Source organism: Cyanistes caeruleus, chromosome 7 (genome assembly GCF_971803275.1).
Source record: "Cyanistes caeruleus chromosome 7, bCyaCae1.hap1.1, whole genome shotgun sequence".
NCBI classification, from domain to species: Eukaryota; Metazoa; Chordata; class Aves; order Passeriformes; family Paridae; genus Cyanistes; species Cyanistes caeruleus.
In genome coordinates, this window is record NC_141707.1 from 32,881,378 (window position 1) to 32,908,353 (window position 26,976).

General features: G+C 39.1%; 1 long non-coding RNA gene across 16 annotated transcripts in view; it reads right to left on the bottom strand.

The window, feature by feature from the left end:
* LOC111932288 (uncharacterized) overlaps positions 1–26,976 on the bottom strand; it is a 198,278-nt gene that overhangs the window by 42,273 nt on the left and 129,029 nt on the right. For 5 of the 16 annotated variants that reach the window (XR_015288888.1, XR_015288891.1, XR_002866052.2 and 2 more), the window contains 2 exons: positions 20,205–20,320; positions 14,841–15,834 (listed from right to left, as the gene is read on the bottom strand). This is a non-coding gene — a long non-coding RNA (uncharacterized LOC111932288). Of the gene's footprint in view, positions 1–14,840; positions 15,835–20,204; positions 20,321–26,976 lie in introns of those variants that run through there. The other 11 variants (XR_015288890.1, XR_015288876.1, XR_015288874.1 and 8 more) reach the window with 4 other exon arrangements.

The window sequence follows — 26,976 nt, forward strand, 5'->3', positions numbered from 1 at the left end:
AAAAATTCCCTTGAGCCACAACACAAGGATATTTCCCAGCTCTTAACGGTAAATAAGAAGGGCATAGCCTTCTTCCAGCTTTCTTTCTTTTCTCATTAATTTTACCTCTTTTTACACTGAAGATTTTATTATGTAACTTCACACAACTTGTAAATTGTGTCATTCTAGCAGTATGTGGGTCTGTTCATATGAACAGGCTTGTGGAAGTTGTTAAAAATTGATGGTGTTCTCACAGAGGTTTGCAAAGTCAGTAAGACCATAGGAAATTTGTGGTGCTTCTAGTACAAGGGTTCTCCACCCCTGGCTGCTGTCCAAATGTGGCATTGTAAAATGTTGCAACACAGAGTTCTCCCTCAATGGTATGATGGCTTTTTTGGTTTTTTTTTCCTTTTTCCTTTTCTTTTTTTTTGTTTTTTCTTTTTTGGGGAATTTTTTTGGTGATGTTTGGGAATTTTTAGGAAAAGGCAACACAAAATACATATTTGAGAACAAATTGGAACAAAGTTGGAGTCAGTAATTACTTTACATGGTCTCTTTAAAAATTAAGTATGAAAAAGCCTCTGTGATCAGTCTAACCATCTAAACTTCATATTAAAGAATTATTATCCATCTGACATCTATTTTGTGATCCTTATCCATGCCTAGATGTGAAGTCCTCGATCACATCTACTTTCTCTGCCAACCAGCTGCAAATTGAAGAGTTTGGTCTTTTGTCAGAACTTTTTCCACCAGCTTCATTTTCTTTAACCCAAAGGCACATGGGCAGTTCTGAGATGTCCAGTACAGGCACTGAGTAGCTTATTCTGCCTCCTGATGACCAGGTTTCTATTTCTGTATGTTTTGTGCCCAGCTGCTGAAAGGGGCTTGTGCCTAAGTGAAGAAAGAAATGTGCTGGAGCCAGAATGAAATCCAGCCCCTTGCTGCCAGCTCAGCACAAGGTAAACACTGGAAATTCCAATCAGGAGAGCACAAGTGAAGCATTGCAAAGCTGTAAAGCTGACCTGCAGTCAGAAGATGAATTGCTTCCACTCGGGATCTGATCCAGGCTGAGTGAGTTCAATGGGAGTCTTTACAGTGGAAATGAATTCTGGGCTTCCCTGATTTCAGGAGGTGAATGGATCTTACCACACATCTCTTCCTTATGCATGAGGATGCAGGATGGTTCCTTCTGCTTTTACTGACTTTTCCTGTCCATCTCTTAGAGCTTAGAAGGGAGCTGTTTCCTACACCCTTTAAGTTCACAGAGTTAAACCCAGGCCTGGCGTTATGCTCTGGCTTTGCATGAATGTGCAGCTGTACTTAGTAACACACTGACTCAACAGATCCATTCAACATGAGCACTCATTTAAATTGGCCCATATCTACTGAATTTCCTGATAAAAATATGTTTTTACTGCTCTACTTAGCATAGCATAGCCCAGCTAATGGAGAAGGAGCGAGACTCTCTTCCATCATCAGCAAAAGCCTGCTCCAGCTGCCCAGTCCCTGCCCCAGGTGATGAAGTGAGAATCAGACAGGGTGCAGCTCAACTTTCACGTGCAGGATTAGCTGGCAGCATTGCAGGATAGAAAAATAATCTTTTCACCATAAAAATACACAAATTTGATCTGGAGTCAAAGGTGCACCCTACAATGCCATTCTTCACAAGAGTGGCCTTTTAGCAAAGAAGCATATTTGAGCCCATTTCCTACTTCTTAATGGAAGAGCAATTACTCTACTGCTCTGTTAATACTTTTTCCCCCCAGTTTGTTGATAATTCTAGGACAGTTACACTGACTTCTTTCTTTCTTCCCCTCTTGCTATCCCTGCAAAAAACCCTGAAACCAAATTTCTTAACACAGACCACCACTTGTTGATTTACCTGCGTTAAACATTCAGTGCAAACCTAAACTATAAAAATACTACTCCTATTTAACTTCAAGGTAGATTCCTCATTCAGTTGCAAAAAACAGGAGAAAATGAAAGAATCTGTTTGAAAGAAACATCTCAATACAGTGGGCCAAATTCTGCTCTCAGTTCTGCAAAAATGTCAAATCTGAGTCTAGCAAAAAATAAATCAAGAACATGTTTAATTATTAGCACATGAACAATTCTTTTTGTCCTAACTGGAAGCGCTATATGATATAAAATATGCTCATGGGAACACCAGTACTTCTATTAGCAGCTCCAATTTAGCTGTAAGCCTTTGTGTCTGGCTGGAAAGTAGTCAGCACTTAAAAAAATAAAATTCAGAAAAGATGTTGAGCACCTAAGTCTTTGTGAAGGAAATGTCTTCCTGAAGAAAACATCTTCCTGGAGAAACACCAATTCCAGTGTTTTTGGTGGGGTTTTTCTGTTTGTTTGTTTGTTTGTTTGTTTGTTTAAATCCAGGGGCTTTTATCCAAGGGTTTTAAATACTCTTCAGAATCAGATTCAAACTTTCAAATGTAGACTAAAATATGGGCCTTGACAAGATTTTGTTTCTCACTGGTCTAAGTAACTTAAGCTAGAAAATCAGCCTCAGACTCTTTTACATTGTTCACATAGCAAAGAAGAATGGTCTTCATGGGAACAATAACCAACTAAAAGCATCTTAATTCTGACTCAGTAATTTCATTATTTTCCAAGGAAAAAAATTCAGACCTAATTCTGATTTTGAATATGAATTTGCACGTCACAGCATAGCTGTGGGTAGCAGCTGATTCTTACCAGAGAAACGTCACATCTCTGAAAACTGTGAGTGTTAAACCAGAAAAATGTTAGCAAGCTGGGCACAACTATTTCGTAATCTTAAAGTTCAAACAGAAAAATTCCTGAAGCCCTCTTCATAGCATTTTATGTGGTTCAACATCATGCAGGGAAGACAGGGCTTCTCTTATGATAGCTAATGAACTCTTTCTCCATTTTCAGTTCATTTGCCTAAGCTTCTCATTTCCTTAGCATTTTTGGGGCTTTTTTTTGTTGTTATTAATAATCTGTACTTATTCAAAACCTTCCATTTGTAAACTTTTTTTTTCCCCAGGCTGGGTTGTACCCCTCCCCAGAAGGCAAGTCACTATGTCAATATTACTTGTTGCTACCCGCTTATATTTTATTTCTTTGGCTCACCACACTGTGTGTGTTTATCTGGCACAAGTGCTTCATGTGCTGCTATTCTATGGCCAGCTGAAATACGGCTGTTTTGATAAAATATTTGGGATTTTTTTTGAGAAAAAAACCAACACCCCACATCCTCTGACTTAAGCTGTAGTGAGTCTTTCTTGCCACAGCTACATTACTTGAGATAAAACTTTTTCATTGAGATCCTTTTCCATCAGTCTGATCTTGTGTTTGAAGGCACCCTCGCTATTCCAGCAGATTGGGTTTCTCTAGACCACAATTCAAGACTTCTTCCTCCACCTCACTTCCCACAAAAGACTTGAAGGAAATGAGCCAGTAAATACCCCCAAAGAAGTAAATTTCCCAGACCATCATGGTAATGGTAACCAAAATCAAATAAAATCTTACAGTAAGTAGAGTTTTAAATTAATGAGAATTCCTGAAGATTAGCCAGAGACTTGCTGTTATGGGTTTTAAACAGAAGTTGGGCAGACTCTGCACTGACAGGAGATACTATAAATCCCTAGTAATATTTAAATAATTGACCCCCTCTGTAAGACTAAGATTAGAGGTAAGTCTGCACCAAACCTCTGGGCCTTTCATATCCCAGAATTTGTGGGATATGCACCAGGATATATTCAAGAAAGTTTATTACAACAAGTCATGAGGTTTTTTAAAAACCAAATTCCTTCTACAGCTCTAAAATTTGTCCTTCCTCTGAACACCAGAGCTTCCTGTGCTCCTTCAGTCTGGAAGAAATGTATGACTCACTCAAGGAAATTCCTTCTGGCACAGAGCACAATCATTGCAGTGAACCCACTGAAACGAGGGATGACTGAGCTGGCCTGAAATCACAGAACAAACACTTAAAAGGCAACAAGATCATGTTGTCTGCTCTTATTCCAGGTAGTCTGGAATCACTGATATGGACATCTCAGGAATATCAGCTGGAATGACTGGAGGCTGAGCATGGCTGAGCATGAGTTTGCCATAATAAGGTGCATACTCAAAGCTCAATAAAAAACAATGCTTAGACACCACTGCACAAAAATATTTTATGGGTTTTCTCAGGAATAATTTCTCCCAATAAGATGTCCTTCTCATCAACCTTGTGAGGATAAATAAAGCAAAAATATTTTCTGATAAAGTGCACAGATTATGCAGAGTCAATACTGTAAGGAGAAGATGGTCCCTTAGAGGAATCAACCTAGGGAAATCCAAATAAAGCTCATGTCAACAGAACCAAAGGCAAGAACAGATATTCAAGGACCAGAACTGGAGGTTGTGTTTTAAGAAATAAGGACCAGCATCCTGGAAAATGGGGATTCTGAGAAGTTTCTTCACATTAGCAGCTGCACCTGAGCTGCCAGTGAAATCCTGTGTCAGAGAGGGCTGGTGCAATCCTGGGGTGAATAAGCAAACAACAGAAGGCTGTGCATCTCTGCAGTGATTAGACCTTTTAAATACAGCTGTAAAACATTTTAAGTAGAAAGACATTGCTTTAGGACCTAGAAAATATTGCCTCATGCCTTGCCTTCGGAGCCTATAGCTCCATATTTTTCAAAGGTTGTTAAAAAACTGGTTACAGAAGAAAGAGTTTAAAAACCTATTCAAGGCCTGGAAAAAATGCTGAGAGTCAACAACCTGAGGCACACTTTTAGGTATTATAATCACTTGGTCATAATACCTAAAACACCTTTGGGGAAACTCAGGATTTACCACAAAAAGAAGAATGAAACGCTGATGATTTAAAAAGCATATCAGACAATACTACTATTAACAAAAAGCCCCCAAACAGGCAAAACTTCTGGCAGTGAGAGCCATGAGGGCTGAGGGGTTCTTCATTTCTTGATGTCTACAAAATAAAACTATATTCCATCCTCAAAATTATGCTCTGCCAAAAAAGCAACAAAAAAATCTTTCATCAGACACAAGTGATTGGTCTCAATGGAAGAGTAACTGGATGAAATTCAGTTGAATGTGGTACTCAGGAGGATAAAGCAGGACATTTGGAGGCACTTCTGCCCATAGCTCTGTGAATATTCATAAAAATCAGGATCTTGGAAAGGCAAACTCTGCTTTTGCCTTGCCTTTGAGCTATGTACACATATTTCTAGCGCACTAATTTAGAAAGTCTGAGCACAAATGAATCACCAAGTTTCCTCTGGTTTCCTAATACCATCCCAAACCTGTAGAGTCAGACCTGAAACAGCTCTTTTTAATTTAAAATATATTTTTATTCCCGTCAATTTCAACAAGCTGTATGTAAGTTTGCAAACAAACTTGGTCCTGTCAAATTTTAGTATGTGCAATTTTCAAAGTGCTGCTTTTAATTGTATCTGCTGTCATCATGTCTTAGGGCTGGGAGCTGGATTTCTGGATACTATAATAATGCACACTATTATAAAAATAAAGAGCAAAATAGGAAGTTTTGGGTCACAGCTGCAGGGCTGTTGCCAAATCACTAACCTCCTCCTCCCCCTAAACAGCAATAAAAATCATCTCCAGAGATTCCAGCACTGAAGGCAACAAAGTACAGTAGTTACATTTTGAGATGGAATCCAGAAACTGCCAAAATGAAGATATGCAGTCTCCACTTGGGAAGAGGCGCTGAAAGCCCAAGTACATAGCCTGACAAGTGAATCATGTCAACAAAAAGAAAGCAGCAAAAATCAACTTGTAAAAAGCATCTCTGTGTGTCAAATTGTTCAAAGCAGTGGACACACTGCTGAAATGAGCTCAGAAAAGATGAACATCTCATCGTAGCTTTCAGAAGCTGAAGCTGCATACCAGAAATGGAATGAAATTCCATATCCCTGTGCAGCTGGGAACATAGCAGGGATAAAAGTGTGGAAACACTCCCTGCATTGGATCCACATCCTCTGCACTCGGGAGAGAAGTCCCGACTCCCATGTTTGATGTCCAAGGCAATTGTAAAAAAGATAAATATGTTTATTCTTAGAGGTGCACTCAAAGAGTGAGAATAATAAAAATTATTCTCTAGGATGCAGCAAGGATGCAGACTGGGAAGGATTCAGACTGGCTGCTCTTGAGAATGGGTAGTGGGAAAGGCAGGCAGCTTTCCTAAAATCTCTTTGCAGACTGGGGTGACTTCTGCAAACCAATTTAGTTTGGTGACTTAATTACAAGGCATTACCAGTAATTCCTGCAAATTCCACATCCAGCCTGCTGCAAAAATCCTGCTTGTCTACAGACATGTAAGTTATTGGAATTTTAGGCAGCAGGATGTTTTACTGGAAAATAAAAATGCCCACATGATTTTTGGGATCTATTTCTTAACTTTGGGGATACTGGGTGTTGAAAAACTCTTTTAAACAGCTGCTTTTTGGTTTAAGTGACATTTTCAGGGAACCAAAAAGCAGAAGAATCAGCTCTTTGTAATCTTTCACATTATCTAGTGGATAGAAAATGTGTAATAAATTTTCAACAGCTTTTAAAGAATTTGCTATAAACAAATTAGTGGTATTTGCTTTGAAAGGACTTGGCATAAAATATTAAATTCATCCATCAGGTGACTGCATTGCCTTTATTGGGATAACACAGAACTGGGTTTGTTTTCTTGCTCCACAGAATAACTAGTTGAAAGGTCTGTAGAAGTGGAATACATTTGAAAAACAAAACTAAACCAAAATGTAGTAGCTACACAGATAAGAACCAAGATGAGGCTGAACAGTGATTTAGAACAGTATTATTACTTATTGCTCACATGAATATTTTCACGTTTCAAATGTAACTCGAGCATTCAGCTGTGCTTGGATTACTGACCTAAGTGCTGCTAGTGATAATATGCCTGTTCCAGTGATATTTCCTCTCATATGATTTACTCTGATTCTGAATATCTCTAAGCTTTTATGCCAAAATATGAGAATGCAGACTATTAGAAGTTATGTAAAAGGAGCTGATCGAATTACAGATAATGTGGAAAAACATACTGAACTTTAAATTAATGGTATGAAAGTCAAAGATGAAACAATCTCACATGAAAAACCAAACCACCAGCAAAGATAAATGCATTTTCACTTGATATGTATTAGAGAAAAATAGCCCTCTTCTTAGTAATGTTTTTGCAAGTGAAAGGATAATTTTCTATAGTTTCTATATTCTGGAATAATTTAATTTTTTGTGGTACATACAACGAGCAGCCCTAGAAACCATGGGAAGAGCACTTCTGAGAGAGGTGTCAGGGCTGGCTCTGCCAGGCCACACGAGACAGGTCACAGTGGCTCTGAGCCCAGCAGAGGCAGGAACACCATGGGAACACAGCCAGTTCACTCTGATTCTGCTGAAGGAATAGAATCAAACAAGAATTTGGTGCTCCCATTTTTCTCTCTCGTTGCTTGACATGATGCAGTGGACAAAATATCCTGTTTTATTGCTGTTGCATTTTAAATGTATATAAATACTCTTAGTGTCCATGTCTCTGACTGAGTTTCTTCATCACATGTCTGATGACATAAATGGTCCTGACTGAATCAACAGGGTTATTTATCCTTTTAGAAGCAGGCACAGATTTAGTGTCTTTACCAAAATGAGATAATGATTCCCATTATTTGTGGTTCAGTTATTTCCTTTGTCATTCTTTTATCTGACTTCTTTTTATTCAAATAAGCTACATCTATGTAAAAAGGCAAATTACACTAATAAAAATCCCATATCCCAAAATGTTCAGCTTACTCAGGATTTGCCTTAACTCACATGAATTTTGACTCCAGCAATTTTAATGCAAGCAAGTAGGAATACTAAATGTAAGGCAGGGAAGCACAGTCAGACCCTGTCATTTGGGCACAGACACTGATAACTGACAGACTTGTGGAATAAGGAAACAAAACTTGTAAACAAAAAAAAATAAAAATAAACACTGCTCCATTTCCATAATTGGCTAAAAAGCTGGGTGCAAAAGGTCAAAATCTAGACAGGAAGAAGATTAATATTTTCTCTGTGTCCTTCTGTTGTCTGTATCACCTGGAGCAGGCAGACCTGGACTTTGTTACAGGTAAATAATTACAGTTGTATCTGCCATAAATATCCACTTGAAGGGGCTACTGCAAAAAAATTGAGATTGTATCTCCAAGCAACTGTCAAATGGCTAGAATAAATTTAGAGGGCTTGAAATACTGATGTACACTTTCTATCATAGATATCTCTTGGTCTAGACTTTCAGGCTGCGTTTTGACAGAACACATCAGATGACTGAGAAATTAGGGACCCAGGACCAAAAAAATTACATAGTGTTGGCACTTGTGGTTTGTGTCTTCCTTACCTGTGGTACTAGCAAACAGGAAGTCATTGCTTCACAGCAAACCCAGAAATATTAACAGGACATATCCTTTTGCATTTTAAACACAGAAGGCAATAAATCTTGGGCCATGATGGCAAGCCTAAAGAGGTCACTGAGTAATGGTAAGCATAATATCTGTACTTTTCAGTGCTACAATAAATCTGACAGTGCTCTTTTTTAAAGTTGGGATGCTTCTGCACAGACGGAAGATCAAAAGTTTCCTTGCCCCCCAAAAGGAAAAAAAAAGCAAAAAAAGCACACACATGCACTGCAATCACCTGTTTTTCATTTTACATATTTGGTGGAAGAGAGAGTGAAAATAATACGCCTGTCTCTTTTAGTGTGGGTGATATTCTCATAAGCCCTGACTGAATGAGAAAAACCTGTCCCTTATTTAGAAGAATAGATAGGAAAGTCATTCAGACTTTGAACTTCCTTGTGTATTTACCCCCCTTTCCTACTTTCCCAAGCACACATTAAAATATCATTATGGGAGTTCCTTCTCAGGCTGACCCAGAGGTTTTGATTTCAGTTTAGATAATGTCTCCAGTGCAGGTAGCACTGACCTCCCTGCAGCCATATCTGACCATACCTGCTCTCAGGGGTCATGCTATTCCTGCTCCAGAAGACTCCCCTCAATATTTCTTAGGTCAGATGAGATGTTCTTTGGGCTACAATCTATGACATTAATACTTCAGAGCCTCCAGCTTGGAAACCTTTTCCTTAATGCATAACATATGTAGAAATATACTATTCCTTGGAATAAACGTCCTGCAGACACATAGCAGTTCTACTACATGGATCTATTTCCACCTGCACTTGCAATGCTGTTGCTATCCCCACCAAGGTTGAACTTTTAACAGCCAGGGAAAAAAGAAGTAGGAAATAGCATGCATTGGATTTTTCTTTATTTGTGTGTATAATCATGGATCTTGCCAAACTCCAGAGACTCCTTATTTATGGTAACTTCAAATATGAAGTATAAAATAAAGTACTAAAATAAAGGAGAAGTGAATGTATGGGAACTCTTGAAAAAGACAGACATATAACATCATGTAATATACCCCTTTTCACATTTGCCACTTGCCATGGCTCCTCTCTGAGCCTTGACTTACCTAGCTTGCAAGTCAAGCCACATGTTATTGCTTAGCAGACTGAGATAATCAAAGAAAGAATAAAATACCAGGATTATCCCGCCAGGCAAGCTGAGAAATGAAGCATCACTGAGCTACCAACTGCAGTGGGCCAGGAGCAAGAGGACAAGGAACCCAGCAGTTGAAACCCACCCCTGAAACCAGGGCCCTGTGCCCTGGTACTGGGTGTCTGTCAGCGTGTCTGAGCAGAACTGCAGCCCCAGTTTTACCTGTCAAGCCTCTGCCTCACCACCTGTGAGACTGAGAATGCATAAAGGTGTGTTAGAGAGTTCTGTCTGCAGCCTTTATGTAGATTTTGGGAGCTATTTATACTGCTTGTTTATATTATTCTTTTCCCACTTCCTCTGTTATGGCAAACAGAAATCACTTGTAGGGAGCCATGAGGGTAAAAGGATCTCGCCAGAGGAAGCTCCAGCATTTTCCTGTGGCTCGTTTTTCACACTGATGTCAAAGGAAACCTCTGAAGATTGCTGAGCAATGTGCCCTCCTCACTGTCCATGTTCCCAACAGACCAGTCATCACCTCGCCTACTCCGAAACATCTGCTTCTTCCACCTCTCTGCTAATGATACAAATGATAATTTTTCAATCTTCCAGCAATTATCTTAGCCTTTTTTTCTCATGTTACCATTTCAGTGCAGCAGGAGCTCCCTGGGAACAACTACCATGCCACTAAATCTGTCCTCATGACACTTTCCTGTCTGCAGATGGTGTGAGATTGACTTGGCTTTCCAAAGTGAGAATTTAATCCTTGGTAAATTGTTTTGATTGCATCTCTGAAGTACATCCATTATTCTGTAACTAAGGATAGAGTGTAGATTTATATATTGCCTGATTTTATGGCCTAAATTCACAACTGGACATTAACAAAATATTGTAATAATACTTGCTTTCACACTGGTCAAATAACTCCTTCAAAGTGCACTGGTATCAAGAGAAAGCTTCTCATGAGCAGCATATGAGGTGAGTAGATTCTTGATCAGAGTCACGGTCTAAATTAGTATGAATTTTTATGCATATGAATTTAGGTTGACTGAGTTTGTACATTACACTTCTGCCCCTATAAAACAAAGGGACAGATCTTTTTTTTCACAAAAAGTGGTGATAGTCTCCAAAACCTCGTGGAGTGTGAAACTGGAACCTGAAATCAGATGTTTAGAAATTCCTAAGTCAGATAGAAAGTTTTGCAGCCTCTGTTTGCATTGCATTTTGAAAAGGGCATGATTAATTCAGTCCAGGACTACAATGAAGGTTAGTAATGTCGTAGCTGGAATACATGAATTATTCCAAACCTCCTGAACTCTATTATTCAGGAATATCTCCAACTAGTAGATGCAAACAAGCTAACAGGCTTGCTTTCCCCTCTCTCTTACCAGGAGTGGTATGCCAGTATAATGCATGAATACCAGTGTAGCACAAGGTAAAAACAGGCTCAGCTGCAGCTCTTTATTTAGATTTGCCAGGCAGCAAGGTGACAGATTTAATTCTCTCACCAACAGTGAGGCTTATAGAATGAATGCAAGGAAAACCAACTGAAATATACATAAGACCAAGCCACTGTTTAAATGCTGTTTCTGTGTTGTTTTCCAATTCAGAAAGTTAGGAGTCCTTTAAAGGGATTTAGGTCTTTATGTAAGAAATGGGGAGAGCAGAGGAAGCCTCTGTCAAAACATGCAGCTGATGTAGGTCATTAGTACCTATGGACATGTAAATGTCAACAGGTTATCAAGTTGCATATCTAAATTCTGCCTGAGGGTAATATGTTAGCAACAGAATTATACTAGTCTAAAGTAAATCTATCTATATATAAGTATTTTTTTGACACTGTGCATGCTTTTCTAAAACAAACACTGTACAAAGCCAATTTTGCTTTGTACACAGAAGTCTTCCATTGTAGCACAAAGACAGAAGACAGCCTGAGAGCCCCCTTTGAGCATTGCTGTCTTTACCTGAGATTTGCAGAGCTGCCTGTAATAGCACTTTACAAACAAGTTCTTATGACAAGAGCTTTTAGAATTCACATAGGGATGTTCATCCAGAACTCCAAAACACTTTGTCATCATGAGTTGTACTCTTTTACAAGGCAGGAACTAATGGAAATAAAGTTCAAGACCTATACCTATAGTTGAACAGTAAGTTAATAACTGAACTTGGAAAATGCCCTATTTCCCTATTTAGGGCTGTTTCACAAGCTCCCTGTGAAGAAAAGGAAATTTTTGTCTTCCTGCACTGAGCAAACTTTTTGTCTTTTCATAGCTACAAAGTACACTTAGGGGAAAGCTGGCAAAAATACTAACACTGAAGTAGTCACTATCTAGTGCTCTCAAATAAATACTATTCCTGTACAGTAAATTACCACATTTACAAGTTATATACTTTGTCAGCACTTTTTCTTAGCATGCATAGACCAGATTTCCACTACATCATTCAGAGGTTAGCAGGGAACAAAATTAAACCCTCAGTGTTTTCACCACCGTACAACCTGCAAAGTCATTTTTCAATGCACTTAACAGGTTATATTGGAAAAGTCTAATAAATGGTGAGTGTTGCCTTTAACTTTCCCTTAGCAGAACTCATTGTTCATCTAATTTTTGCAACAGATTTCCTACCTCGTTTAAAACTTCAGCTAGAAGTGCTTTCCTGTTACATATTGCAAACAGACATATACAGTGACTCAGAAGCTTGGATCGGGTTGTGTAGTCAATATAGTTTTTGGCAAAAGAGTGGGAAGCCTTTTTGTGGCTGAAAGCTAAGAATGATAAAAATAGATCCTGATTTTACAGTCACAGTGACAAACTGGCTTCCAAAAGCTTCACAACAGCACAAAGGGAACAAACTGGCAAAAGGGAAGTGAGCTGGAAAGATATATATTTTTCCCCAACAAGACTCAAATTCACCATCTTTTGTGGTTTACAATGATCTTATATCATCACACATGGCATGTGCTGCACAATGACAACCCAGAAGTCAGCTTAGCTTGCAAGCAGCCATTCTCTTCCAAAGATTTTCTGTGAGCTCAACACATTTAATTCACAATCACTTACAGAGCTTATACAACCCTATAAAATAACCAAGTCTCCTGAATCATCTCTTACCTACAAAATATAATTTTATTCCATTTCATATGATTTCATTATCTTATTTTTGTCACTTGATCTCATTTTTCTTGGGGTTCTAAAGGATTTAACAACGAATGATAAGAATGAGATTATCAGCACAAAAATAGACAATAATTAAATGTCAGTCATGTCTGTGACAGAACAAATGCAATTCTGTATCTCACTACTTTTGGTGCTGGCTAGTGCAATACTCATTAAATATTTTTACCGTTAATGCTGATAGTTTTGCAGTTATTTCAAACAGATGAAATACATTTTGCTTACCTACCCTTCATTCTTCCTCCTCTGCAAATAAGTTTTTTCCAGTGAAAGATTAGCATGGTTGGTACCAGGAATTTCAAATGGGATTGTTTATGCATCAAAGAGTAAGTACTAATAATAAAAATGCACTCACAGTATGATTGCTTTGTGATGATTAGAATATAAATTGTTGGTTCTGTATACAGACACACACACACACACTGAATTATGTGCCTCACCGTGGTATGTCTCTTGCATTCCTCTAACATCTGATAGTCAGATGCCACATCACACACAAACTTGTCAACTGCTTTTATCACTAAAAACTTTGTCCGTGGTGTTGCAGGAGCTGAGAACCCAGCACATTCAGAATCCACCTGCAAACACACCACCCAGAGAAATATTCTGCACACATAGGGGTGAGGGGGAAGGAGGCAGCCTCTGCCCCAGGATCAAGCAAGCAAAGGCATTAACTTCACGCAAAAAGTAGTTTTCTTGTTGTTGATGATGAAAGGTACATGCTAAGCAATAAATTAAGTGAGTGCAGTCAGTGGTGGACAGAAATTCCTTTCTGCAGGCTCCGCTTCACCACGTATGAGTTATGGGATCATCTCTAACTTGTGAAAATAACTCACATATCACACTCTCCCCATTCCTACGCTTCTTGCTACTCCTGCCTGTGGAGCTGGTGCAAAAGCACTGGAGCTGGACAAGGATGGAGGAGTCTGAGGCTCCATTTAGTGAAAGAGTCCTATGGCAACTCTATCAGGCTCGTGAAGTGTCAGATGGTGAAGGGCTGGACTCTGCCTCTCCAACTGCACTCTGTCATTCCTGCCCTCCAGCCAAGGGCAAGATGCTCTTGAGCACAACAGCACATGGTTTTATGGGCCAAGGAGGGGCTGAAACCACACCTGTGCTGTGGCCCTTGTCCAAACCCCCACCGACCTTTGGAGGAAAAGAGACTTTCCCAGGAATACAGTGAGCAAAACAGATAAACAAGCAGCTGACCGTGAAAGCTGTGGGAATAAATAACACAGTGTTAAGCACAGGCTAGGCTAAGTATGTGAACCTTCAGTCAAAGTTCTGACCTCAGCTTTTGCAGACATACCCAGGCTCGCTTTATTTGCCTGGTTTGCAGGCTGGAAGAAAAGCAGCTGCTGCAGCACAGAGCCCAGAGCAGGTTGCAAATACCCCATGAGTGGGCAGCCCTCTGCTGCTGTGTCTGGGTCAGACCTGCTCTCCAGGCAAAATAAACCTACCTGTCCCATTCCAAATTAAAAAGCTGAAAAGGAGCAGCAAGGAGCTACACTGGAAAGAAAACTGTCCCTCTGGATTCGGTGATGTGGGCAAGTGCCCCGTGTGTCTCCACGATGGCTGGGCTGGCTTTGATCACTTCCACTGCTATTCAGCAGCTCCAGCAGCCACTGTATAATGTCCCTCTCACTCCTTTAATAGGAATGGGCTCCTTTATCCACAAGGCAGAATCATGCTTATTATCATGTTAATTAATACATTTCTAATGAGAAGCCGTTTCTCCAGTTTATACAGAGCCAAAGTGAAAATTGAAATGGTTTTGCTAATTTAGAAAGAAATTATTTAAAAAATAAGCAAGGAAAAAACTTCAAAGAGACAAACAAAAGGAAAAATACCGGCGCTAATGAACTGTTGGTTAATTATCCTTTTGTTCACGCTTTTATATCTTTCCCCCATTCTTAATTGTCTCATCTAATTAGATTATAACTACTTACAACAGGAATAATATTCTACTCTGTATTGCATATGGGGTCTTCATAATATAATGCAAACATAATCTAGTAATAGTAATTAATGAAGAGCTTTCCTTTGTAGTGTGAATTTTTTGCAAGCCAGGGAGCCTAGAATAGGTGTAGCGTTGATGTGTAACTGGTTTCTGGGCTTGGCTTTATCAATGATAAAGGAAAATAACTTGAGATTTTGCAGACTGGATTATATTTAATCATCCTGTGCCTGGCCAGCTTCTCAAAGCTCTGGATCAATATTCTCAAAACTAAGATCATCACCTGAAAGAAATTATCCTCTGTAGGTTGGTGCTCTTTGGTATTTGTTGAAGGGAATATGTTGCATTAGGCAGAAATAGGTGTCACCTTTAGGACACCTCTGTTCTTCTCTTTTCTGAGGCTGTCCAAGAAAAGTTTGGTCTGCCTGGTCTTGACATCATCAATACCTGTTCAGGGTCCAAGAGAACAATGAAGCTATGGCATTTGTGGTGGTGCTGAAATGCAATGCAATTTATGGAGTCCTCTGCACTGTTTCAGCTTCTTCTAGGAAGGTCAGCAGTCCCTCCCCAGTGCTCAGAATCCTTCCTCTGGGAATCTCTGTGTCACATAGTATCCTTGTCAAGCAACTGCATCAATTATTCTTTTTCATATTAGTATGACGGGGGTCCTTCAGGAGAGGCTGAGGGCTCACTGAGATTGTGGCTCCACACACTCAAGAGTCAGAGGCTTTCAAGAGCTAACAGAAGACAGATAACAACATTTCCGTTCTGCCACCTGTTAATTCTTTTTAACAGATGGAGAACTGGAGAATGGAGGGATTAAAAGCCCTGGTAAAGGAAACCATATTTTTTCAAGACAGTGCTTGAACACATGCTTCTGCCAGCACAGGCTTCTATCCCAGTGAAGCTGAGCATGTGCTTATAAAGTTTTCTGACCCAGGATCCAAGTTACTTTTTCAGAGTCATAAAAGGAGTGGAACAAGCTGGCTCCAAAATCCCCAATTCACATGGTAGCCTTGGTCATATCTTCACAGAGTCTGTAGCTCTGGGGAGTGCTGATAACCCCTTTGGTCCTCCAGGTGGAGGCTGCAGCCAAATCTTTGTGCCAGTTATTTAGAGAGAAATTCAGGTTTGGAAGTTTCAGGAAATTCAGGTTTAGAGTTGCTTCAGGTTTGGGTACAAGTTCCAGCTGCAAAATCAAGTAAAGATAAAAAAATTAGTAGGAGGAACTAAAGGCTTTACATTTCAAATATCCTAAAGTTTAACCTGCTTTAAATAAGAAAACAGTGGCATTTACTTGTGTTTAGAATGTTATCCAGAAGAGAATCAGATCCATCAACAGCTACATTACAGTGCAAACTTTTGTGGTACTTCTACACATTTTAGCATTTCATACCTTATTTATTTACAATGAAACTGATAAGACTTTCAGGGTTGGATATTAAATCTGTGTGATTTCTCAATATATCATTGGCTTAGGAGGCAAAATATTGCTTGTGAAGCTGAGAAAGGCAGTCTTGAAATAAATCCTTGACCAAGATTGCCTCAATTGTGTTGTGCCTCAGTATTCCTGAGCATCCCTTCTCACATTCATGTGTTCAGCAAAATCATCCTCTCTTCTTCCCATGAATTGATTGTGTTGCTTACTTCAAGTTACTTTTAATAGCACAAAGGTAGTGCCTTACAATCCCCTTCTTACCTATCCCAAATTAACCCCCTGCAGAATGGCCCCTACTCCAGCTCTCCCAGAGATCTGGAAGCTCATAACAGCTGCATGCCAAATCAGTCAGGAAATTTTGGATAGTTCCCATAAAATCTTGTCCTGCAAGCTCTTGTAGTATGACAAACAACTAATGCACACATTTCAGGTACTATGAAAATAATCCAAAATCCCTCCTATGCAGCTACAAAGAGATTTTAAACTGAGATAGGGAATGCCATAGCTTGTAGCTGGGTCCTTCCAGTGTGCTGTCTTGTTCTCTGCTATTCACACATGCAGAGGTGAGACCTCCACACCTCCTTGATGGTTTATTTCTCTTTCTCTGGTGCAGATGGTGCCTGGAGAAAAGGGTGTTTGCCACACTGTCCCTCACAAAAGCAATGTTGCATTTGTAGGGGACTTACTGCTGTAAGTTTAGCAGGAAATGACTTTCACCTTTATTTCCATAAACTCTCACAATATCTTGGTAAAAAATTAAAAGGTTGAAAAATTAAGAGCACTAAAGAAATTTTTAAATGAACCTTCGCCTAAGCACTGGAAAAATGAAACAGATGATGTGAAAGGTAAAGTGTCAAACAGCACAGTAAGGGAAAAACACTTCAGTTACCGAACAAATGCTCTTTAAGTCCTTATTCCATCAAAAGCTGTATCTGCTTTCATAAAGGATGTTTTGCTATCACATGCAAATTCCTCATTTTTCAAGGAAAGCTTTATATAACCTGCCTATTTGGCCTTTGTTAGTCATGCTACAAAGACTTAGAAGCTTTGAAGATTGTCTTAACTAAATAGAGCCACAAGAACAACAATGCACTTTCTTCCAGTCACTGATCAGGCTTCTAAAGAGTAACTAATAATGTGAATTTTAGAGTGCAAAAGGCAACATGAAAATATTTAATAGTAGAACTAACAGCGGAGCATACCTTCTGCAGAAACCTGTCTGCTTTACTTTCCTTTTATCAATATTGCCAAGAAAGTAAATTTGTCACTGTACTGTTGAGAATCTCTCAAAGATCTACTTTAACGTTTCACGCTACGTTTGCAAAACAAGAGTAATAAAAATAATGACACCATTATTACTCTTCCCTCTTTGTTTTCAGTTCATCACTTGCATATTTGAATAATGAATTATATTCACATTATCTCTACACTTTTGCTCTTGACTTCCTCTGCTGGCTGAAAGTAAAGCTATTATCCAGTTGTCAGCTCTGAAGAGCCATTCAACAAAGCAGCCAATGGGTCTGACATGTAGATATACTACTATGCAAAATTATCCAGAGTACAATTTCAAGCTATATATGAGAAAATTACCAGCCAGCATAAAAATGACTCTTCAGCTAAGGTGAAATATTAAAAATTTCATCAGAGCCACTTTAGAACATAAATAAGTAGACAACAGAATTAGTTGTGAATTAGGCACAAAAGGCTAATTAACACTATTGTATCATCTTGATTGTCTCAAAGTCTATTAAATCACTATTTTATTGTCTGAATCTCTGAACCTTACAGGAAAAATAGAACCTTCTTCTATTAAGAGGCCCCTCTTCATTTTCAGATCTGCAGCTTTTGACTGAATTTCATTAAGACTCATTCCAGTAACCAATACTTTGCACAAGTAATTTCCTGATAAAGGAATGATTGTTTGTATCATTCGATTTATACAGCTTTTTTATTAAGTGCCATGTTAAATTATGAACAAATCATATGAAACAAAACCCACACAATTTTCCCTTAGTGTCACATCCCTTCATGTAGTTATAAATATAACTGGAGCTCCAGATGAAGTCAGATTTTAATGATGCAGTGGAGGGGCAAACACAGACTAGCAGGAAACATTCTCAAGGGCAAAGACTTTCATCTCTTCATGCTCAAGTGTTTTTGTCAGGAAAGAATAACTGAGGTTGGGAAGGTGAGGAGGTGCCCTCTACCAGGCAGAAAGTGATGTCCCCAGGATGACATTAAACAAACAGATACAAGAGCAGACACAAAATCAGAGCAAGATGCTGTGCTTGCTTTGAAGAATTGTCTAAGAGAAGAGAAGCTGCTGCCTCTGTGGTCAACTTTTATTCTTCTGAATCAGCTGCCTCAATCCCTTTTCTACCCATTAGACCTGCACCTGTTGGCAGCGCTGCATTGGAAATGATCTTCAGACTTCCCTTCAGACAAAGGGAAGAGACAAAACCCCAACTCATCTTCATTGCCATACAAGATGAAAACAACTGGTTGTCTATAGAGAGTGTAAAATATGTCCCACGGATCTCCTTCGGGGGTGTCTTGAAGCACATCAACTTATATTGAAATTTAGAGAGGGCTGCAATGATTTGAAATGTGTTTTCATGGGTTACAGCTTCTGAAAATTTACATCTAGAAGAATTTTACTCTTTACTAACCCTGTTTCATCTCATCGTATCACTACTTAGTGTAACTTAAAACTTAAAGCAAGCAGAAGAAATGATTTACCTAAGAACATGGAATGAGGATAATCACTCATCCAAAAATCTCAAACATATCCTCATTCTCTTCCTGGAAGTCTTGCTGTTATGGGATTAGAGGACAGTAGCCATCCCTGGATATCCAGCAGCCTGGCAATAGTAACAGTGCCTCTTTTTGGTCTGTGGACATCAGCAAGCATCCTCCTGGACAGAGGAACATCTTCTACATATCAATTGTATGGTGCAGGCAAAGGGAGTTGGACGCGTTCATGAATGTGCCAAGAAATGTCGACACATGCACAATAACCCCGACATGCCTGGCTTACTGCACACTGGGAATCCATCTCATAATGCATGCATGCATATTTCTGCCTGGGAAATCATGGATAGCAGCATGGCAACCCTACACAGAAAGTCCGCTTTGAAAGCCTTGCTCTCCAGCCAATGTTTAATTCATTAGGTCAGCCTTCCTTAATCAGTGATCAGAACTGTTTAGCTCATGATGCAATTAGGAGAAAGTCTAAGACACTCCTTCCTCAAAAAACAAACGTGCTAATTCACACATTTTACAAAGAAGGAAACAAGATGGAGGGTAATTGAGTAACATTCAAAGTTTATCTTTATTATTATTGTTTGTAAATGAAAATCAATCTGGCAACACAATTTTCATTGTGGACTTTTTTTTTTAGCTATAATATGGGACCAAGTGAACAATAGAAGTTGAATAAAAATTAGATTATCCTGATTCCTACTCTGCTGATTTGATATGAAGCATAGCACTGTCCACTGGTAGAAACTGCAGGCTCTGCTGTTAGCTAAAGTCTTCTCCCTCTACCTCAGTGTGCTCTTCCATCTACTTATCCTGTCCTGGAATCTCTGCTGTACAAAAGGTTAGACTACAAACACCCTGCCCCACGCTACATGACCACTCAGCATGGCTTGCTTGTCCCTCCAGCAGCATCTTTGTCCTTTTAAAGAGTCTGAATGTGCTGATGTGGGTACACAGATGGGTAAGAATCCTCAGAGCAAGCACTTCTGCTGATTTAGAAACAGTAGTCAAAGTTGGTTGGGATTGCCCCTATCTAACTTCTGCACTGAACTGACCCATCCAGGTAGCTCATACAGGGTGAAACCTTGAACACCTTAAACAAAAAGCACCCAGGAAACATCTTTTTCTGAACAGATGAGACAGTGAGATGGTAAACTCAGCTGTGGTCACTTACAGCACAGACTTCTCAAGTTATATGAGAAAATCCCACACCTAGAACCTACTTGTTACTACTTAGATATATGCTTAGATGTCCTTGGCACTGTGATAGAGGAACTCTAGTACTGATTCTCTGCTATCAAGGCTGTGAAAAAAAAGAGCTAAGAGCAGCCAGGGGATGTAGTACTGTAAGAAGAAGCTACCTGAGATTTGGAGCCTGTCTGGGAGCTAAAAGGCTTATTTCCAAGTCTGCCTCACCATGGTCTTCACACAAGTATCCTTGGCCATGTCACTTAACTCCTTCTTCTTGGTTCCCAGCCTGCAAAGTGAAAGCATTCAACCATTTCACATGGATGTTACCAGAAAAAATGTCGGGAAATGTGAAGAGCCCTGATGATATAATAATGAGAATCAGACAAATGCCAGTGATGTGGGAAAGAAAGAAGTTCACAGGACATCAGAGCTATGCAGTCACATCTGAAATTAGAATCTGGACATTTTAAGTTTCAAAGAAAGCCCTTTGGGTCATTAACTACAATACCATCTTACTTTGTAAACATTTTTCCTTATATAAATATTAAAATGTATTCCCACCATAAGTGTTTCTTATATTGAGGAGTATTACTTTGTTCTCCTCATGGCTAAGAGGTTTTGCTGTGTAATATTTAATTAAATAAAACAGAAGATTTCATGATTAAAAAAGAAACAAGACACAACTAATAAAAAAATCTCAGACATACAGGAACAAGGTAGGAACATATTTTCATTTAGACATATGTGACAAGAGTTAAATTCAGCTTGTTTGACAGAAATAGAGGCAATGTGCCTATAAATTTAAAATGGAAAAACAATTTTGGTCTTTGGAAGTCCAGAAATATTGAACATGCACTTGACTACCTGGGAACATGAAATACGAACTTAGTGTCCCACTGTTCTCCCTTTCTAGTTAATTTCATTGCTGATGAGATTGTCTGAGCCAGTTTTATCCAGAACACATGCAGCCAGAAAGATGCATTTTAGTATAAAAATCACAACATAGGTAACAGAGTTCTGGTAGCTCCAACCTTTCAAAAGAATCTCTTCAGCCAAATCAACAGTACAAAGTCATTAGTCTGAATTTTTCTCTAGATATTGGCAGGTGGCAAAGTTCTTTATTAAACTTCTGTACCAACAAGTGAATCCTTCTCCGAAGATACAGTATTTTTAATTTAGTGCTACAAGAAAAATCATGGGTTTCATATTGAACAAGCAAATACTTTCATATTATTTTTCTTGTTTGACTGTTTTTTTCAGTCAGTAAATCCAACCCCAAAGCAAATAAACAAAATCTCTATGTTTTCCAGAAAATGCAAACAGTGATACTCAGACTGGCTAGGATAAAGCTGGTAGTTATTGACACTTGCATTTCCCTAAATAATCCCCTTTCTTGCCTTTTGTGACAAGTAAAATGGAGAGGCACGGGAAGTGGTAAGTGATGGAATTTCCACAAAACACCAGCCCACACCCCAGGTTTATTATTGCTGCATCTATTTCTATCATCAGTGTAGTATGTGGTGGTCCTTGTGTTGCTCTCCTGCAGGTTTTTCCAATAGCCAGACATATAAAAATGTAAATGGGTATCAATATATTGGAGTAGTGCATCACCAGCAATCACATGCATTGCTGGCTAAATCATATCACATATTCCCAGAATGTTAAATACTCACTCCACACCTACCACATCACCTACTTATCTAGCACTCCATCTGCCAAAAAATAGCCAGCACTTAAAGCAAGGACTTTTATATACTTAATATATGTATATATATATATATATTTATATTATATTTATACATACTTTATATACTTTTAGATACTTTAATGACTTCATAAACGTTACATTGCCTACAAAACAATGCACACACACGTGGGCACCCATTTTAGCAAGTCTAAGTTCAGGTCCCTTGTTTCCAGACCCAGAAGGTTTTAGCTCTTGTTAACAATCCCCTACAGAAATATCTTCATCAGCTTTCTAAGCTAAAAGGCATATGGTACCTACTCATGATCAAGGATGGTGACAGAAAGTCCCATTTCTATGCAGGAAAAGCATGACCTACACCTGGCAAAGCAGACTCAAGTACTGAACCTCAACATAGAAAATTTGTAAATAACCTTGCATTACTCTGATTCAGGTTCTTCCAGTGCAGCTGGCATTTGCAGTTTCAGGAATATTTAATTATATAGAAAGCCTTAAGGGGCAATAACAAGCTGGTTTCTGAGCTAATGGGAGAGAAAAGAATATGAGATTACAATCTAAAAATTAAATGGAGGGTCATTCTTTTTAATGACTAATAACTCTCAAAGAATTTAAGTTTCAATTAAATTCTGACTCCAAAGGTATTTATGTAGTCATGAAACTATTTTTAAATATTTCACATTCAGAGTGCTCCAGATTCCTCAGTGGTTCTGGATAATATCAGACATCATTTTGATATCTGAGCAACTTTGCAGAAGCTCTGCTTTTGCTTTTAACTTCTTGTTCAAAATAGTTTTTTGGGTTTTTTCCTATTGATGACTTTGGAGTTTTTAATGATTTCTTAGAAAATTATGACTGTTGAACAAAGAATGCAAAATTTGTCAAACAGGCTGCTTACAATTTTAACTAATGAATGAAAAGTGGAAGTTTGGTGACTAGAGGACTCAGATGCAAGGCAGGCAGCTAATAGGGAATCAGGAAATTATTGTCTGTCCTGGAACAAGTATAAAAAAGGGGCTTTTTGCCCTTGCATATCTAAAACGTTCTTTTCATATGTTTGTGGCAAAAGGAAATAGGAAATGCATCCTTTTTCAGAAAGTGAAGCACAGCACAGCACAATTTAGCCACTGGGATAGGTCTAAGAATGCATAAATGTAAAACAAGTCTAGGAAAATATTTGACAACATGCAGCCACATGATGCTCAGACGTCAAACCAAACCCTTTCTCACACATTAAGCACAGAGCTTTAACATCTTGCATTAATTGATATAAACACCTCAGAGGTTCCCAGGTTACAAAGCCTTGTGATTTTCTTGGGAAAAAATCAAAACTGAACACCTTCAATTATTCCAGCTGATTCTGGAATAAATGAGGGTAATGTCTCACCCCCCTTCTGCCTGGAGCACTGGGGTTCTCCATGTAAGCAGAGGTCTCACCAGTCTGAGAGAAGTGACTTGCCCAGCTCAAGGCCTGAGTTTCTGTTCCAGCAACTACCCCAAATGGACTGAACTTCCCACTCTACTGGTGCAGATCACCTCCAGATTACCTTGGATTCCTTCTATTGTTGGAATATTAAGTGACTAGGTCACTTTACATTATGTTTTCCTCTTAAAGAGTAAACCACAGAATATTTGCAACAAGGTCTTCCAGTCCAGACTGTGCTCAAGCAACAGTGTCATTTTTTGTCTGCTGGCTGATGGACTCAACACATCGTGGGATTACAGGATTCTCTCCTCAGGACAAGAAGAAATCTCTTCCTTGCTGAATAACCCAAAAATTAAGTTGGGGGAACCCTAATGTTGGAAAGATCTTGCTGACTAAAGATGGCTTTTAAAGTTATCTTGTAACCTGGGTTGGCATCCCTGGACTGGCAGCAAACAGCACATGGGCTGAAGCTCTCATTTCTCACAGCCCTGATGTGCTGCTCTGTCATTCAGGACAACTTTATGATGAAGGTATTGCTGCTGCAGCCATTAGAGCCTTGACTTAGAAATATGGGGAAATATTGATAAGAGGTCAGAAAAGACCTGTTTCTCCTCATTTTGGTTTGCTGCTTTGTTTTCAGGATGAATTTTTCATTTTAAGAATCTGAATTTTAATGTCAGATTTTTGGGGGGTGGGGGGTGAAAACCAAATAATTAATGCACTTTCCCATTTTCATGAAAGCATAATTTCTTATCCAATCTCAGGAAAATTATAGTAAGAATAAACTCCACAACTATAGAAAAATCAATTTAAATCAAGCAATAACTTGTTCTAGTCCCACTAGAACTAGTCCCAAGCATAATGACATTTTTTTGTTTGACTCCTATAAAAATCTGGACTAGATGTCTTTGCTGTGTAGTCAGTATTTCAGACCTTCCCCAGCATGTTAAAGACAGAAGGCAGCATATATTCACTGCTTGAAAAAATTCTTAAAATTTTTCTTAAAAAATTCTCTGTAATTATTTAAGAATCTGTAGTTCAGGATTTGTGCTTCCCTAACAAAATTATAAAGGGAAAAGATGCACAGGAAATTAAAAATACCTTACTCCTCTTTCATTGAGCTGTATTGGGCTAGATACCATAAATTTTTATAGCAAAGGCTTTCTAGATCTGGTGAGCAAGAAGGAATAAATGACATTTTAATAATTGCATTTTATGTTTATATATTTATAAAATTTATATAATTTGTCCATTTTACCAAATGGGAATTGGAGATCAGTCTGAGGTGCTACTTAATAAAGGATGAAGCTAGGTGTTAAAATTTCAGCTAGAGGAAAAAAGCAGTTTGATGCCCTGTGGAATACCTGGAGAAAAATGTGGCTCTAAGGTAAGCACCCTTGAGAGTTGAGTGCTTGGTCCTTTGGAGAGTCAAGGGACACACAGCACAGTCAGTGGTTGTCTTAAATGTAAAATATTCACTCCAGCCTGTTGCAAAGAGCTTCGTCCCCTTGGCCTCAAGCTGAGATTTCTCCTGAACACAGACGTGCGCCCACTGTGCCAGAAACTGAGAGGGGATTGCAACCCCCAGGTGGCTGAAGCCCTTCACCTCACCAGCATTTAGTGTGTTGTTTTGACTCCTTCCTCAAGAAAAGAGAGTCTCAGGTTCTTTTTTTTTTGCTGTCAGAGATTGCTTTATTGAAATGGGCCACTGTCCTGGACACCACTCTCCAGCATGTCGGGGCTGCAGGCACCAGCTTGGGAAAAAGTGCCCGGAGCAGCTGGGGGCTGATGGGGAGAGGCAGAGCTCAGGAAAGGGCTCTCAGGTTTACAACTGGGTTTCCTCCAGATTACTAAGCGCCACAGTAAGGATCTTGAGCTGTCAACCCCCATGAAGAAAGCCAAAGCAGTCCTCAGTGATGATCTCACAGGCACTCAGAGAGTCCATAGCAAAGTTTCCAACTACATGCGAGCACCTCAGCTCTGCTCTCACAGTTCCCTACTGTCTCCTCTTACCGGGGACATGCTGCTAATGGAACATCACAATCCAGATTTGGGTCTTGAAATTCGAGATAGGACATCCAGAACCCATGGACTTGAAAATATTTATAAGGGTAGAAGGTGAGCAGAAGGACTGTGGCTCTGTTCAATAGATTAAGCAACACCATCCTCAGCTGGCGTACACTGGCATAACCATTTACACCAGTGAAGGGCTAGCAGGACTGGGTTTTTTTCTAAGAGAGAAACTGTAATTGAAGTCAAAATCCAATCTAGTTTTAAAAAAGCAAACTTGATAGTGTTTCTGCTTTTAAAGCAGCTCTTGATTTTGGTTGTGAATTTGATGCAACGCAGCAGGAGAAATAACAATTATGTCTAACACACACATGCACAGGTTACATACACACAATATACACATATATTAACATAGCTCCATTTTCTTCATTCCCCACAAATTAAAGTGACAAGCTAGATGTTAGTCCTTTCTGAATTAATCCTGTCTGAATAGCATTAGTGTCATCCTCACTATACACCAGTAACTGCTAGGCTATAAAATTTATGATATAACATTCACAATTAATCTGCAAATATATACTAATTCACACTGACCTTTTTTCAAGCTGAGGCCTTTTTAGCACTCACAGTAGGTTTAACATTGCCCTACTGAGTGTTATTACGAAGCAGTCAATGGTTCTCCATAATTACATCATGCAAATGACATTTGCTTTTTTGTTTGAGCTTATTCCCTCCGATGTTTCCTTCTTTTATCACACTCTTCACACATCTGTGTCCCTGAAATGGCAGTGTAAACTCCTCCTCTTTTGGTCCCCAAGTTCCTTTTTCTGTCTTCCCTGACTGTCACGCAGACACCGCCAGCAGTTTGGGCTGGTGCGGCGGTGACACATCCCTGTGACATAGGTTATGTCGCCAGCTGGTTGGAACAGGTGTACACTGATTTTACCATCAAATGGCAACACACTCTTGGCTTCCTACCAGCGCACAGGCATGAAAAACCTGTTCCCTTAAAATTTCTCCCAAGATTGATGGGCTGTTCTTTGACACAGCATCCAGTAACAATTTCAATTCCCAGAGTGTTTCTCACCGTTTGGGCTCGTTCGACAATAGCAGGATGGAAAGTCGTGGAGAACTCCTTGTTAGTGGAGACAAATTACTCAGTCCTTTCCTGTCTTTCTTCAGCAAAAAAGAAGTACAACTTTGGCTGAAGCAGCATGAGTGCCCAATTGCTTGTGAAATAACACCTGATCTGAAGTATGTACCTTTTAGAAAATAATTGCTGGAAAATCTGAAATAATATTTTGTAAAATTCCCATCAGAAAGGCAAGGGAGGTAACAATAATTCTGAATATCTAACTGCTTAATCCAAGGCTAAATCAAGACCAGGATATGTATCAATAGCCAGATCTGGTCCCAGCTGTGTCCTGAGTGCCATGTTAGTGAAACCACAGCTCTGCTGAGGATACAAGGCAGAGACCAAACACAGCAGCTGATGATCTTCATCTCTCCAGAATCACCTACTGTGAGTTAGGATAGTGCAGGACTCAACTCAGCTCTAAAGTACATTTTTGAGGCTGAGATCATCTTATTCTGCTCCCAGAGTAATAAGTGACGCTCTGATTAATTCTGCGATAGAAAATAATCTAATACTAAAAATATCTCAACTTCCATTAAGCCAGTTCTGCAGTCTTTAAAAATCCAAGGCAATTATACTAGGTTATACCTGACAGTATGTCTTGATTTGTGGATACTTTGGGAAACTCTTGTTCTTCACAGCTGAGGAATTACACTTTCCATTAAAAGC